The sequence below is a fragment of the Canis aureus genome, chromosome 2 (genome assembly GCF_053574225.1).
Source record: "Canis aureus isolate CA01 chromosome 2, VMU_Caureus_v.1.0, whole genome shotgun sequence".
Classification (NCBI taxonomy): domain Eukaryota; kingdom Metazoa; phylum Chordata; class Mammalia; order Carnivora; family Canidae; genus Canis; species Canis aureus.
In genome coordinates, this window is record NC_135612.1 from 62709352 (window position 1) to 62726358 (window position 17007).

Here is a 17007-nt window from a genome sequence, read left to right on the forward strand (position 1 = left end):
CCCCATGGAGGAAGAGCCCTCTGCTCAGAGATCCCAGCACCGGCTCCTGAGTCCCACCCTTGTGGGTATAGGGCAATGTGGAGAAGGAGGATAAACTGTGTAGTTGCCTTGGCCTCAGCCTGCCTCTTGGGGCTCTTTTGGAAGAATCAAGATCTGTGACATGAATGGAAACTAGGCATAGAGCGTGAGCTTCTGAAAAAGTGGTTTCTTTGGCCAGCTCCAGGATGTAGCCCCAAGACACAGGGTTGAATGAGGGTAGGGAGTGGGTGGAGAGGGAGTTGTGGGAGCTTGGGTGGGCATTGCCTAGATTTGCTCATTCGGCAAATGTTGGTGCAGCTCCTGCCACATGCCAGGTCCTAGGCGCAGAGCGAGGGGCACGGGGACACAGTTTCTGCTTTTTCACACCTTCCAGGCAGCTAGGCACATGCCAGTGGTCAGTTGCATATCTGTAGTGTCCATCTAGGAACACAGGATGAAGGGATGTGCCCTCGCATGCGGGAGTGTGGGGCATGTGCTAAGGGTCCAATAAAGGTCTCCTAGGACTTGGGGCAAGAGAATGAGGAGAAAGACTGATGGAAAAGCCACATTTTGAAAAACACAATAAAACAACAAGGATTTCCCCGAATGGAAGAAAGCTGAGAGTCCTCCAGGGAAAGGAGACAGTTCGAAGCAGCAGAAACAGCACAAGATCCCCTGAGATCCTGTAAAACTGCAGGACTGGAGGTGAAACATCTCAGACCTTACCAGAGAAAGGACAGGGGAAGTCCTGGTGGATGTCCCTAATAGCGCCCGGCACCACAGACAGAGGAAGAGTGGCTCACAGTGCGGGACATACTAGGGCAGCCTGAACTCAGCCTCATGCCCCGATGGACTTCTGCCAGTGGCACCCCCCAGGGAGCAGTGAGCGTGAACTGCAGGTGCACCCCCACTGCAGGCTTGTTCCCAGCAAGACAGGAAGAGGGCTCTGGGGGAAGCCACTGGGGGAGCAGGACCAGCACTGAGGCTGGAAATCCGTTAAGTATCGACAAGTGTAAGGAGCTATTGATCATTGCAGAAATCGTGTGTCTGAAATAGAGGGAAGGGCAGAGCCCAGAGCAGTGCTGCCCTGTGGAAGTATGGCACAGGCCTCAGCTGCAAGCCTGTCATTTAAAATTTTCAAGTAGCCACGTTTAAAAAAATAGGCAAGGTGAATTTTAATACACATTTTACCAAATACGTATAAAATATTACTATCTCCACATGAATCAACATACTGACAGGGAGACCTGTACATTCACACGAACGTCTGTGAAGTTGATGTGTTGGCCACCCTGAGGGCGCGTCTCACCTGGACTAGCCCGTTCGGGTGCTCACCAGTCCCCCTGTGTGACAGTGGCTGTCAGGGCGGATGGTGGGGACCTGGACAGCAGGCACCAAGGGAGGGGCTCCCAGCTGTTCTCTGCCTGAGACTGCAGGGGATGGCGGCAGTCATCTCCTAGCATGAGGGTCCCCTGGGAGCCGCCAGGGTGATCTGGGCCTCATGAGAACTTACCACCCTGTTTGATGCAAAGTTGCTTGAAATGAGTAGGAATGCCTTAATATAACATTTTCCTATAAAATGAGTGATTGGGACAAGAGAAAGCACCCTTCCTCAACTTTGAGGAGCCACAGTGGCCTCTCCTTAGCTTGCCACAGCAGGGCGTGGGAAGGGGTACATGTCAGAGCTCTGGGTGTGGGGGGAGTGCCCAGCTCACAGCAGACGAGCCTTCATGTTGTTCGACATGACGTCCAGGCACTTGGCATTGCATTTTGTAAACAATAGAGAAAGACAAAAACTTATGGGGAGAATTCTGTTCTGGAAACTCAGAATCTTTCATGGGAGACTTAGAACCTCTCTGCATCCACTGCCCCGTCTGAAAACCTCCCCAGGAGCGGGCTCTTCAGGCCAGGCCTACAGGTGGGCCAGTGCCCTGTGTGTTCAGTGCTTCGGGGTCTGCTTTAGCCGGGCAGCAGGGTGAGTGCGGCAGGAGGAGTGGGTATCGGTGGGCAGGGGTGGGCAGTGGCTACATCTGCCAGCTGTCCACGTGGATATATTTTAAATGTTAGATTTGTCTGTTAGATGCTTTGGGTCTCTTCCCCTGTGAGCACCCCAAGACCCACTTAAAAGCACCGATTCTGATGGGTATCTGTCTTGTCTTCAAAGTCTCAGCTTCTCTTGGGATCCCTGGGTGGCTCAGCAGTTTGGCGCCTGCCTTTGGCCCAGGGTGCAATCCTGGAGTCCCAGGATTGAGTCCCGCATCGGGCTCCTGGCATGGAGCCTGTTTCTCCCTCTGCCTGTGTCTCTGCCTCTCTCTCTCTGTGTCTATCATAAATAAATAAATAAATAAATCTTAAACAAAACAAAGTCTCAGCTTCTCAACCGTTAATTGAAGACGTCCTTTTCTGGACAGATCTTTGCATCAGGTCTGGTTTTCTGTTTGATGGCACTGGGTTGTCCCTGTGGCATTCCCCAGCGTGGAGGGCTGAATGTACGAACAAGGGAGATACACATAGTGCCTGTGCATTCTTCATAGTTTTGGGTAGAAACACCGTTTTTATTCTTTAGAGTAAGGACCCCAGAACACCTGTGGGTTGGAGGGGCCCAGGCTGCCTGGCACTGGGGTCCATCCATGCACATTGCTAGGTGCTGATCCAGGCTGCTGGGTGGGTCAGCCTTGGGGAGAAGCCTCGGGGAGGGTGGGCTCTCGGGATTGCATAGCAGCCTTAGTCCAGACGGGTGCCAACCTTCACCCCTCCCGAGATCAGCCCCAAGGACCTAACCTGCCAGAATCAGTGCAGCCCTGAGATATTTGCTCTCTGCCTTTACGGAAGGGGAGGAACAGCTGTAAGTCATTTGGGCTTCCTTGTTGGGTTACCTTCAGAGTCCAAGCCAGGCCACACTGCCCACACATGACTCCTATGGCACCTCCTCTTCTCCTTCCTTCCCTCAGGCTGCACACCAGGGGTTCCAGGGAGGTCTTTGACAAGGGATGTTGGGCAATGTCTGGGATGAAGGAGTGAGCCTGGGGGCCTTGCGAGGGTGAAGGCCTGGAAGTTGGACTGTGCCTGGGGGTGCTCGAGGGACAGGAGAAGGTCTGGGTCCTGTCACCTGGTGAGAGGGCCAGGGCCAGGAGACAGCACACGGGCCTCAGAGGGCACCCTGGCTGCTGGCCCCAAGTGGGCTGGGGGTGTGGGGAAGGAGGGGCGAGGGGCAGTTGGGCAGCTTGCTTTGAAGACACAGCCTATGGGGTTTGCTTGGGGTGAGGATGAGAGGGAATCCACCACCTCCTAAGTCACACGATAGAAGCTGCTTCTGTTAGCTCCTCTTGCCACCAGATGCCCCATCAGGGCCACTCTTCCCAGCCTGAAAGCTCGGGCCCAGGAGGGTTCCTCTTGGTTGCATGAACATGTGACAGTAAACAAAACATTCTTCTCCTGACAGGACATGTCCCTGTAGGCTACATTCCCGTTTTGGCCTCCTTCTGCACTCAGGCCGCTTCACCGCCAGAGCTAGGCCAAGGCCCAGAGCCACCCGCCCCCTTCCTGCACACCCCCACGGGGCAGGCCTGGAGCTGGGGGCCAGGGTCCGCCGGGTTCTCACATGGTTGCCCTACCCTGGGCCATGCAGGGTGCCAACCCTGGCTCCATGGCCCCAGCTTTAGTCTTGTCACTGAGCAGGCATGGCTCCTCCCATCCAGGGGACCCAGGAGCCACCAGCTGTTGGCTTAAGGACCAGCCTGCCAGCATGGTCCTGCCAGATGAGTGGCATCAGCTGCCCAAGCGAAGGCTTTTCCAGCTCCCCTTTGGCCCTCAGTGTGCCCACCTGCCTACCTGTCCAGACCAACTGATATACCCCCAGGGGGTGCTGGTACTGACTCAGGCTTGGGACACACAGGGGCTTGCCCTCCTCTGGGCTAGTACTTGGGGCTGCCCCTAGCAGTGGGGTGGCAAGACCACAGGCACCTTGATGTGCCCTCTGGCCCCCATACAGAGTCCTTCCCGGACCTCCCAGGTCGGCCCCTACACCTTCTTGCTGACCCTAGGCAGCCCCTCACCCCAGGCTTCCCTGAGCTATGATCTTATCCTCAAGGCTCCCTTGCTGACGTGAGACCAAGATGGTAAGGCTGGCCTGTCACCCCTGCCCCCAGGCAGCCACTGCTCTGCCTTCTGTCATTAGCTGTAGTTTGTGTTTTTCAGAATGGCATATACACGGATTTAGACATACTTACTGTGTGCAGTCTGTTTTGTTTGGCTTCTGTGCAACCTAAATATTTTGAGACTCATAGCTCATTCCTCCTTGTTGCCAACGCGTGTTCCACTGTATGGATGGACTGCAGCTTGTCTGTCCGCTCTCATGATGAGCGGTCTTGTGGGTACTTTTGAGGTTTTAACTATTACAGATAAAGCTGCTCTGTATGCTCACATCCACTTCTTTGCGTGGACAGTGCTTTCACCTCCTGGAGAGAACCAGAGTGGCACGCCTACTTCATATGCTGGTGTATGTTTCACATTTTAGGAAACAGCCACACGTTTCCCAAAGGTCAGGCCACTTTGCATCCCCATCTCAGGGTAAGAGGCTCCGGTCACTTGGCACCCTCTGTGCAGTCGTTTTTAAAACCTTAGCCGTTCTAATGGGTATGAGGTGGCAGCTTACTGTGGCCCAAATTTGCATTTTCCCTATGAGCGTGACATTGGGCATCATTCCATGCTTTTCTGTGAATCTGTAGATCTTCTTAAGCATCTGTTCAGATTTTTGCCCATTTTAAAATCAAGTAGTGGTGTTATTTAGGATATAAGAATTCTTCCTGTGTTCTATATGTAAGTCCTTAAAAATATACACACTTGACAAATATTTTCTCCAACTCCATGCTTGACTTTTCATTTTCTTGCCAGGGTTTTTTGAAGAAAAAATGTTGTAATGATGATATACAGTTTTTTCTTCTACATAGTTCACGTTCTCTGTGAACTATTTACAGAAATTTTGCCAATGGGCAGCCCTGGTGGTGCAGTGATTTAGCACCGCCTGCAGCCCAGGGCATGATCCTGGAGACCCTGGATCGAGTTCCATGTCAGGCTCTCTGCATGGAGCCTGCTTCTCCCTCTGCCTGTGTCTCCGCCTTTCTCTCTCTACATCTCTATGAATAAATAAATAAAATCTTTAAAAAAAAGAAAACTTTGCCAAGCCCAAGATCACTAAGATTTTTCAATTTTTGAGTTTGTTTTTGTGTATGTTAATAGGAAGGCATGAGGATCATTTTTTGCCTGTGGCTGTCCGATTGCTCTGTTGGCTGAAAAGATTCTTCTTTCTCCATTCAATTTCCTTGGCACGTTGGTCAAAAACCATTTGCCCACGTATGTGTGGGTTTATTTCTGGACTCCATCCTGTGGCATTGTGACAGCCAAAACCATCCCTGGATATACCCGAATGCCCACGGTGTGGGCACTGCCTGTGGCCTCATTCTATAACCTGAAACCCCGTGTACAGAGTTGGTTAGGTGCATATACCCAGGAGGTTGAATTGTGTGTGATGAAGCAGTCTTGGGAAACCAAGTCTGTGCCCTATTCCACGCATCTGAGGAAAACCTTCTCCTTGTTCATTGATCATCTGGCTTGGGTGATTCTGATGGTCCTTTTGCCCCTACTCTGCCACCAAATCCCCTGAGCCCTCCGGTAGGCTCCTGGTAGACATGGGCTGAGGTCTTGTCCAGATGCTTTTCCTGTCTGCCTCTGGAACCCTGCTTCAGGCCAGACCTTCAGGAGGCAGGCTAGCATGTTGGCAGATGCTGTGCAGAGTCCCTGCCTCTCCTGCCTCTGTCCCCAGGGCAGTGGCAGAGCTGGTACCGGTCACCTCCAGGGACACAGGGTAGACACACAGCCAGTGTGGGAGCCCACTGGATGTTCAGCTTTTGCTTCTGTTGTGGGGATTAATGTGCAGGCGTTAATTGCTTGTGCACTATTGTTGAAGGGAGTCTATTTTTTGTTTCGATTATTTTTACCCTGGCTTGAGAACCTGCATCTGAAATATTTTTCTGTGAACCTTGTCTTTGTTTTTTTCTGAGTGGATGCCCGTTTGGTCGTCTTCTGCCCCGTGTTGGCCTTCTGGAATACCTGTCTGTTTTTTTCTCTGAAAATGCTTTAAAACCAAGTACAGTTGACCCTTAGGTAACACAGTTGAAAATTCATGCATGATTTTTGATTCCCCTAAATTTTACTAAAGTCCACTGCTAACTGGAGGCCTTTCTGATGACATAAACAGCCAGTTAACATCTATTTTGTAAGTTAGATGTATTGTATACTGTATTCTTATAATAAAATAAGCTAGGGAAAAGAAAACGTTATTAAGAAAATAACAGAAGGGGGATCCCTGGGTGGCGCAGCGGTCTGGCGCCTGCCTTTGGCCCAGGGCGCGATCCTGGAGACCCGGGATCGGATCCCACGTCGGGCTCCCGGTGCATGGAGCCTGCTTCTCCTCTGCCTGTGTCTCTGCCTCATTCTCTCTCTCTCTGTGACTATCACAAATAAATAAAAATTAAAAAAAAAAAAAAAAAGAAAATAACAGAAGGGATCCCTGGGTGGCACAGCGGTTTAGCGACTGCCTTTGGCCCAGGGGGAGATCCTGGAGACCTAGGATCGAATCCCACGTCGGGCTCCCGGTGCATGGAGCCTGCTTCTCCCTCTGCCTGTGTCTCTGCCTCTCTCTCTCTCTCTCTCTCTCTCTCTCTCTCTGTGTGTGACTATCATAAATAAATAAATAAAAATTAAAAAAAAATAAAGCTTAAAAAAAAGAGAAAATAACAGAAGAGAACATACATTTCCAGTGCTGTCCTGTATTTATGGACAGGACATATGTGAGCAAGCCCCCACAGTTCAAACCAGGGTTGTTCAAGGGCCAGCTATGTAGGGCCTCATGCTGGGCTATTTTGCAGATATGTTCTCTCCTCTGATGATGCAGCACATGGGTGAGAGCAAGTATCCTTGGAGGGCTAGTCCTCATTGTCTCTCTGACCTGTGCCTTTAGTGATAAGCAGTATGGAAGTCAAGTGGTTCTAAGCTGCATTATTTGATAAATGGAACAATAATCACAAAATACAGAAGAATTTGCCAAGGGAGTACAGTGTGAGCGGCTGCGTGCATCCGTGAGGCCCGCCTCTCCTGCCCCCTTGGGCTGGAGGGCTGGGAGCTGGCTGGACCAGTGGGTCCTGTCTGGGGGCCACCCATGTTCTGGGGCTCCTCTCTCTGCTGCCACTCCCATTCCCCATCTTTCCTCCCCTCTCCTGGACACCCCAGACTACGTCTGCCCCCGACATCTCTCTGGCCTTATGTTCCCCGCCCCCCTCGCTTCTGCTATAGGGACTGGGATCCAGAAACCTGACAGATATGAGTGCCACAAAGTGGCAGACTCACCTTCATCTGTGCTCCACATCAAGACCTCCGCCATCCTTCCCATGGAGCACTTTGCTGGATAGTGGGCACCGTGTCCTTTAGTGCCTACATCCTCCCACGTTACCCAGAAAGATTGGACATACAAACACCTGCCCCACAGGGCCACGGGCCACAGGCAGGTGCTGTCCTGCTCCCCTGGGGCCGTCAGAGGGAGGCTAACAGGTTCTTGGGTGAGGAGGAGAGACAGCCAGTGAGGGATGCGTGTGTGACCCAGTCCCATGGACGAGCACCCCACACAGGGCCCTCCAGCAGCACTGCCACACTGAGTGGAGTGCATGATGGAGTGGGTCATGCACTTTGGCTTCCCTGTGTCCAGCGGGTTCTCCGCTCTGGGCCAGCAGGATGCAGGCCCAGGCTGTCTTCCTCCTGCCAGGCTTCCCCTGCAGTGACAGGTTTGTCAAGAGGAAGGGCCCAGACGCAAGGCAGTGCCCATTCTCGGAGGCACCAGGAGGTCTGGAGAGAGCCTGCAGCCCCTGAGTGTGAGCTGGTGTGTGAGAATGTGGGACACCACTGTTCATGGGCTAGGGCAGCCCCGCAAGCTCTGCAGGGCCTAGGACCCTGGTCATGTTCACCCTGGCTTTGGCCGAGCTGTGCTCAGGGCAAGTTCACAAGTTACATGGATGGACGTTGGAAACTGAAGGACTTCTGAATTCCTCCAGCTGAGCCACGGCAAGGTCATCCTCCTGGTGTGCTCTGGTGTAGTCAGGGAGTCAGGGTGGGGTGCAGGGCAGGTACACAAAATACCACAAAGCAGGTGGCTTCAAACAAAAGAAATGTATTCTTTCATGGTTCAGGAGACGGCAATCTGAAAACAGGATTGGTCCTCTGGAGGCTCTGAGAAAGAATCTGGTCCTTGTCTCCTGGATTCTGGGGCCTCCAGGCATTTCTGGCCGTGTAGACACCTTGCTCCAATCTCTGCCTCTGCTTCCCATGGCTTCTCCTCTGTGTATACTTCCCTTCTCCTACAGGGATGCCTGTCCTTGGATGTAGGGTCCAGCCCCATAATCCAGGATGGTCTCACCCCAAGATCCTACCATCCTTCCACCTGTAAAGAGCCTTTTCCAAAGAAAGTCATATTCTCAGGTTTTCAGTGGACTTTGCAGACCACCATTCAACCCACTGCACGTGGACAAGAAATATTTTTGGGGCCCCAGGGCAGGTGATGGGGGACACCGTTGCCTTGCCCCAAGGACTCCCTTTACGGCAAGTACGCAAGTACTAATCATGATGAAGGTGCCACGTTGCCCAGTCCACACCTGCCTTTGGCTTGGGCTGTGGCAGAGGGACCCTCTGGGGGGTCAGCAGACAGAGGCCCAGTCTAGACTGCACACTTAAGCAGCTGTGGAAAAGCAGGTCTGGTCAGACCAGACAGCGTGACTGCCATTAACTCCTCTGATGCAAGGGCAGGGACAGGTCACGGGGAGGAAGGACAGTAACAGATAAGACTTATAAGGACCTACAAGTCCAGGAAAGGAGCTCTGTATCCTCACTCAGCAGGCAGATGTAGATCAAAACACATGGAGGTGGTGCCTTGCCCTTCCCCCTGCACTCCCTCCCCAGTCCCCCGGCCCCTGCCCCTGGAGGGCTGGAATCATGTCACAGTGGCCCCCGGGACAACAAGGCCTGGAGAAATAGGGCCCTCAAACACTGCTGCCCTGGGATTCTTATGTGGTGCAGCCACTTTGAAAAGCATCCTGGTGGTTCCTTGGTTTCACCCAGAATTACCTCATGACCCAGATCCCATTCTAGGTTTATGGCCAAGACAAACATAAGACTCATGTTGACACAGAAACTTGTTCACAGCAGCATTATTCACTGTTACCACAAGGTGGAAACAATCTACGTGTCTACCAACTGAGGAGAGGAGCCATCGACAAAATGTGGTCCATCCACACAGTGGCATACTCCTCGCCCATCAAGACGACAACACACACCACAGTGTGGGTGACACTTGAGAACATGCTGAGGGGAAGGACCAAATGGCCACATCTTGTACCATCCATTGGCACAAAATGTCCAGAATAGGCACATCCATAAAGACGGTAGATTAGGGGCTGGAAGAGGGATGACTGGTAGTGGGCATAAGCTTTTCTTTGGGGGCGATGAAGGCCTTGTAGAATTAGTGCATATTGATGGTTGCACAAGCCCATGGATATACTAAAACCCCTGAACTGTGTACTTTATGCTTCCCTCTGGTGGGAAGCAGAGTTATGTTATGTGAGTTATATCTCAATCAAACTATTTCTGAAAGCCAAGATTACACTCTGGAAGGGGTGACTAGGCTTGTTGTCCTGACCCACTGGAACTGCTTGTCTGCAGACCTTCCCTGAGCAGCACCACCCAAGTGGCCCTGAGTGAGGTGTGCCCAGAGGGTCTGGGTTCTAAGTCTTTGGATCCCTCAAGGCAGGAGCAGTTCAGGTGGGTCCCAAGGGGGTGCTCAGCCAGGGAGGCCTCCGTTGGGGCTGGCTTCTGGTGATGTCCTGTTTCTTAGGTCCTTCCAGGGAGACGCCCCTTGGAATTCCATGTTCCCCCCTGACCAGTGTGTTCCCAGGAGGCTGTTGTAACCCACCTGCAGTAATCCACTTGGTCCCGAACCTGGGACTCCTGTTTGGGTCCCTTTAATTGCTCCTCTGTTTAAACACACAGGCTCGGGGCACCTGGATGGCTCAGGGATTGAGTGTCTGCCTTTGGCTCAGGTCATGATTCCAGGGGTCCTGGGATCGAGTCTTGCATCCGGCTTCCTGCAGGGAGCCTGCTTCTCCCTCTGCCTGTGTCTCTGCCTGTCTCTGTGTCTCTCATGAATAAATAAAAATCTTTTAAAAAAACACACACAGGCTCAGTTCATGTGTGTTCTGATTTAGTAAGTCACCTCAAATTCTTTTTGAAGGAGAGGAGAGTTCATAAACAAGCAATTTAAATTTCTGTTTCCCAAGGCGCCTGGGTTGCTTAGTCTGTGAAGTGTCTGCCTTTAGCCCGGGTCATGATCTCAGGGTCCTGGGATTGAGCCCTACAATCAGGCTCACTGCTCAGTGAGGAGTCTGCCTCTCTCTCACCTTCTGCCCCTCACCCACTTATGCTCTCACTCACTGCTCTCTCTCTCAAATAAATAAATAAAATCTATAAAAGAGATTAATTTCCGTTTCCCTTGGGTAGATCCCCACCTGTCCTAGAAGCTGAGAAGTTAACAACCCCTGGCTCCCTGCCTCATTTGGTTTATGGGCTACTGTCAGCCAGGCAGCCTGAGCCCAGGACTCTGTCCCAGCAAAGGGGGTGCAGGAGGGTGGCACCCCAAAGGCCCAGGGCCCTTAGCTAGAAGTGTGGGAACAGAAGTGATTGACATCCTAGCCAGTTTACTATCTAGTAGTCAGTTTTGAAAATAACATGCATTTTAAAGAACCTTGAATCTATTCAAGGTCGAAACAGATTTGCATTGAAACAGGCAGCTGTCAGGTGTGGCCTATTCGGTCTGGGGATGCAGAGCCCACTTCCCTCCAGATGTGTCGATGCCTGGCCCCTTTCCCCTGCAGTTACAGAAGAGCTTCTCCGTGATCCTGCTGCAGCTGCAGTGCAGAAAGCCCCCACAATCTGTTTCTAGTGTGTCATTTGTGTGTGCACTACTGGATTGGGAGTTTTGCAAATTCATTTTCCTTCTGAAATTCATTCACTAGATGGTCTGTTATCTCCAGGCCATGCATCTGGTTTGGCCACACACTAAATACTGCAGCAAGGCCATTGTGGGCACCTGGGGTGTTGCAGAGTCCTGCGCCTGGCTGCTTGCTCCCACTGGACAGGAGTGTCCCAGCCATCACAGGGCAGCCTCTCCTCCTCCTCCCAGGGCCTACATCTCAGGAGCATCTCCCCCAATGGTGTAAGTCTGCCTCTAGATGACACGAGAGCATGCTTATAAAGGGGCCCCTTGCCGTGACCCCAGGCCAGGATCCTCTGCAGTTACAGGGCTTTCTCCTGAGCCATTCCTCTTTTGTCCTCCAGAGTGGCCTGAGGTGGGGCAGCTGCCCCTGCAGGCTGACCGATTCGGCTGAGAGATAGCAGGTACAGGGAACTGGTTTATTGGGTGTCTACACTGGTCCTAAAATCTTCAAGGCACTAATTTATCAGACGAGGTGGGAAGCAGGGGAGTGCTGGGCTCGCCTCAGGGATGCCCACAGTCAGCTTTGCTTAAGGAGGCTCTTAATAAATGTCATGTGGGGCAACACTGGTTATAGGGATAAAAGTATCTTCAACAAGAATTGAGTTCAAAACTATCTCAGAATTGACATGTGGACCTCTTAGATGTGGGTAAGATTTCATGTATTTTTTTGCTGGACTAACTGGACCCTAGATTTAATTACATGTTGCCCCTCATCTCTTTAAGAGGATGTTGTGTGCTCCTTTGTGGGTATCCAGATTCAGCCTCAGGACCGTCCTATTGGGTTGACATGTTGGGGAGCTGTTCTAGGGCCGTCTTTGGGCTCACAGTGATGTTGGGCTGTGTTACGTCTGCCCACCTTACTTTCTTGAGCATGAGACCTACTGTGTCTGAGTCCTGGCCTGTCTCTGCCAGTGGGATGCTGACCCTCTCCTGCACCACTCCTGTAGAATAGCAGGGAGTATCCCCTGCCCATGTTCATTCAGACTTCATTCTGCAGGGGGCTCAGAGGAGGTCTTCTGGTCGTGGGGTGACTCTCCAAGCTGGTTAACCCGCACTCTAGCCCAGGCCAGGAGTTGGAGGGTTAGGGAGGGTCCTCCCCTTGGCCCACCACAACCCAGCCCATCCAGACAGCACTTAGCCATCTTCAAGCCAGAGTGCAGACTAGTACTTCAGACCGGTCAGGCAGGTGCAGGGTTCAGGTCTCTGAAGGGTCAGGATTCAGGGAGCCCCCTTGAGCGGTGATGGGCCAGGGCTGGCAGGCTAGAGTGGCCAGGCTGTGGTTTCTCCAATGGGTGGCGGACTCGCCCAGATGCCTGCCTGACTGGGAAGGTGGCTGTCACATGCCCCCCACACGCAGGTGCACCGTCGGAGGCCTCGGGTAGTTCCTTGCTCACTGTGTAAGCCCCAGTGACAGGTGCCAGGGTCTGTGCCCTGCTGCATTCCTCCAGTTGCTCTGCTCCGTCCCACTGGCCTCTCAGCCCTCCCACACTGCTCCTCATGGACACCACCCCGTGGCGCCTGAGGCTCCACTTGCTGCTCACTCCCAGCTGATGCTTCCCTCTGCCTCTTCCTCCTTCCCCTCAGTGAAGCCAAGCCTCCAACAGCTGGAGGAGCCCTACACCCCAAGCCTGCCCTTCCAGGCTCACAGACACCTGCGCCCCGCCTCCTTTTCCCAGTGCCCTACCCCCAACCCCCAATACCCCCGCTCCTCATCCCAGTGACCCATCCCAGCCCCCTCTGGCCCGCCCCTGCACCCCAGTGCACCACCCCCTGATGTCTACAAAGGGCTCAGAAAGACACAGGTATTGGGCAGGAGGCATGCCGCAGAGCAACCCCAAGTGCTCCTGTCCGGGTCCTGGTCCGCAGTCAGTGGAGATCCAGGGATCAGGTGTAGTGGAGGGTGTCTCCTGCCCTCACTGTTGGTCCTCGCCCCACCTGGGTGTTGAGGCTTCCCACGTGGCTCTGTTGGCTGGATGTCGGTATGTGATCAGCTGTTTCTGGGACAGTCCAGTCAGGTGGATAGCTCAGGCCACTCTCAGGGGATGATGCTCTCAGGTTATTTTTTTATTACCTTTGACAGCTTCCACACCATCACTTTTACTGATAGTGATGACTCCTGATGATTCCGTTGTGGACCTTACTGAGCATCGGCTATGCCCCAGGCACTCACCATGTATTCCATGTGCTTTGAGCCCATTTTGCAAATGGTGAACTGAGACATGGGTGCCCATGGTTACTGTGTAGTGGGTGACAGCTAGATTTGAACCTGCGGCCTGCCCTGGACCTGAGCCGAGCACACAGCTTCTAAATTCTGTGCCCTCTGGCTTCATCTTGCCATCTAGGGCACAGACTCTCCCCATGCTGTTAAGGGCCCTTGATTCCTCCAAACACATTATCAGAATGGCTTGTCTCTGTTCTTACCCCATAGAGATGAAATATTTATTGATGTGAATCAGACACAAAGTCCTCAGTCTTTCCTGGGCAAGCATTCCTGGGCTGGTGTTCTGCTGCAAAGTGCTGTGCCCTCGAGGCAGCAGTTCACAGTGACCTGACTGGCCCCCACGCAACGGAGGACCGGCCATCTATGGCTCTGGGTCAGGCTACAGTGCATGTGGGGCTGGCTGTCTGGTGCCCACCCTAGGTAGGGCGGGTCCTGGGCTTCAGCAATGATTTTCTGGCTGCAGCCCAGGATGGGGCTAGCCTCCTGTTGTGGATAGATGCTTCTTGGGCACCCAAAATTGACACGTAGTGTCCATGAAAGGCTGGCCCACCATGAGCTTGTGAGCCTGGACCTTGGGCCATTGAGCCTGACCCCCATGGGACTCATGGTGCCAGCTCAGATGGCAGCTTTGTGTAGCCCTTGCTCTCAACACCCAGCAGAAGCCAGTAGGGAAACTGACTTATGGAAAAAGGCTGTTCTTTGTCAAGGAGGCAGAGTGACAGGTGGGGCTACTTGGATCTGTGATCCTGGGTGGATTTGTCAGCCTCTCCCCTGTGCCAATTGGGGAATAGCCTTCACCTCCTCTGAGGTAGGACTGGAAGTTAGATGATGTGTATATAGCTCTTGAGAGTGAGGGAAGCAACCAGCAGGAGTTGTTGCCAGCTTGGGCAGGGAGCAGGACAGAGCCCCTGACAGTCCCTCCTGGTGCCTGGGCATGCCATTTGCAGCTGCCTGGGTAGAGAAAACAGGCAGTCAAGTGGGGATGGGCCCAGGAGTAACCAGCCACCAGTCATCAATGGGCCAGATGGCAGGGCTGCTGCCACGTGACAACAGGAGCATGTACCTGTGTAGGGCACCAGATCTGCTGAAGGGTGGCTGGTATCTGGGGCCTGGCAGTCCTCAGGGTGTAGTGATGCAGACAGGGCCAACTTTGGGGGCATGAGTCATGGCTGCCCACGTCTGCCAGACCTTGGTGGGGACAGAGAGTGGTGAAGTCCTACAGGAGGGCCTCAATCAGTGTTTGGAGGTAATGAGGGGTTCCGGCCCTGGTGACCAGTGGTCACTGGGTTTCCTTAATGGTCCAGTGTGGTCTGGCCAGCTTTTCCTGTTCCCAGTGCCTAAAGATCAGCTGGCTGGTAGGGGGTGGGGGGGCACTCCTGGGGATGAGCAAATTCAAAGTGCTACAACTGGAGGCTTTTCTCTGATTTCTTTACAAAATTCTTGGATTTGTAGTTTTGCAGTGAGGAATCTGAGGCTTTACTGGAAAGCTGGTCTAAGAGAGGCCCAGGACAGGACTGACACCTGAGGCCCCTAGCCTTCATCCCTGAGCATCCTGGATTCTGTCCAGCTGAAGCCTACCTGGGGTCCACTGAGATCTGGAAGGCTCTCTTCTGCCAAGTGTTGGGATGGTGGGGGGCATGTGGGGTAGTCTCTCTTGGGAACTGGCATACGGAGACCGATTTGTGTTCTGGGACAACTGCTGGGGAGAACGTGGAGGTTGATGGGCAGGGTGCTGGGACTCCCCACACGATACCTGGGCTGTGCTCCATCACTGGGCTTACACTGGGGGCATAGGGGGCTGGTCCTTTCTGGTCTTTCCAGGCCACCCATCCCACCATCTGTCCTACCCACCTGTCTGACCATCTGCCTCCTCCTCCTCTCCTGCCCATCATACAGCTTGGCTGAGGCTGTGTGGCTGCTGCCCTGGAGTAAACAGGGGGTGTCCTTGTAAGGCCCTCCCTCTGCAGAGCTTACCTCTTACTTGGGAAGCAAAGGGTGTGAAAGGGATGGGAACCTGCACCACATTTACTTCTTCCTCCTCTTTCCCACGAGGATGCCTGAGGGTCCTTGATATGAGCCCTGGACTGATTTTGGGCTCCATCCTGTCTAGCAGTGTGACCTTGGCCATTCCTTTTCCTCACAGGCTTCAATCTCTTCACGTGGGTGCTCTGCACAGGGCTGGGGGGGGGTCCAACCCCTCAGGGGAGACTCTGGGCTCATACATTCTGCTCCAGCCTGGCCCAACAGCCTCAAAGCCCTGGAAACCCGCTGGGATGTGGGTGCCAGCATCAACATCATGGGGGCCTGGGCTCAGCAGGGCACCTGGGGGCAGAGCCGAGCTCACTTCCACCTCCTGCCTCCTGTGTCCCCTCCCACACCACAGAGCAGGTTTCTGAATCAATAAGTAATTTAATCAACTTTACAAAATTAGTTCTGAATTAGTCAGTTTTGCCCTTTGACTTAGTACTTATTTGTTGTTGCATGTTTTTTCCTGCCACCTTTGAGCTGCCTGTTCATGGTCACCACCTAAGCCAGATGCTTCCTCCACAAGCTTAGTTTTGTCTTCTTGCAACTGTGAAAACCTCCACTGCCCTGAATTGATTTTGAGAAAATATTGACTGTGCAAAAAAAGACATTTCTATTGAGTTCTAAATTATTATTTTACCATTTTTATTCCAAAATAGGATGAATTATTCTTATTTATACCAATTGATTCTCTTTATTGTGGACATTTTCCTTAAGGACATTTAAAATTTTAATTTAAAATGGAATTTTAGAGGCATCTGGGTGGCTCCATTGGTGAAGCACCTGCCTTCAGCTCAGGTCATGATCCTGGGGTCATGGGATTGAGCCCTGCATCTGGTTCCCTTTTCAGTGGGGAGTCGGCTTCTTCCTCTGCCTCTACTCCTCCTCACCCCACTCACTTGTACTCTCTCTCAAATGAATAAGCAACATCTTTTTTGAAATTTAATTTTTAAAAAGATTTTATTTATTTATTCGTGAGAGACACACAGAGAGAGGCAGAGACCTAGGTAGAGTTGGAGAAGCAGGTTCCCCGTGGGGAGCCTGGTGCAGGACTTGATCCCAGGACCCTGGGATCACGACCTGAGCCGAAGGCAGATGCTCACAGGCATCCCTAAATAACATCTTTTTTAAAAAATAAAAAATAAAATTGAATTTTAAAATGTTATAGAATAAGGGGGGCCGATTCCAATCAAAGCGAGAAAGACAACTTCTGTCCCTAAACGCTCCATCTTCCATCCACAGGTACCCCCTCCACCCTGCCCTACTAGTTAATGTGGGTGTCCGGAAGGGCGTCCTCAGCCAACTGTTGTTGTTTATCTGTGCAGACTCAGGGAAATGGGATACCATCATTTCTCCTTTGGATTCTGTTAGCATAAATGTAATTTTGTGTTCATTCATTTCCTGGGATCTCCGCCTAGAGCTTTTGTTCACACAGAACCTGAAGTCTCCTGGTGGGGGGTATGACTGACATGGCCAGTACTGCCCAGGACACACAGCAGACTTCTGATTCTTGTATGGGCAGTACCAGTCCCAAGGAGACTGGAAAGCTAGCTCAAGTTATGTCTAAAATTTTTAAATAGCACAGACCTTTTGAGTTTCAGTAATATAATCACTAACTCCAAAAAGTTTTCTGAATTCTCTTATTCTGTTG

At 52.3% G+C, this 17007-nt stretch overlaps 1 protein-coding gene across 13 annotated transcripts in view; it reads left to right on the plus strand.

Annotated features, from left to right (window-relative positions):
- Positions 1–17007, plus strand: part of ZFYVE28 (zinc finger FYVE-type containing 28) — a 159244-nt gene that overhangs the window by 81732 nt on the left and 60505 nt on the right. The gene's annotated exons all lie outside the window — the stretch shown is intronic.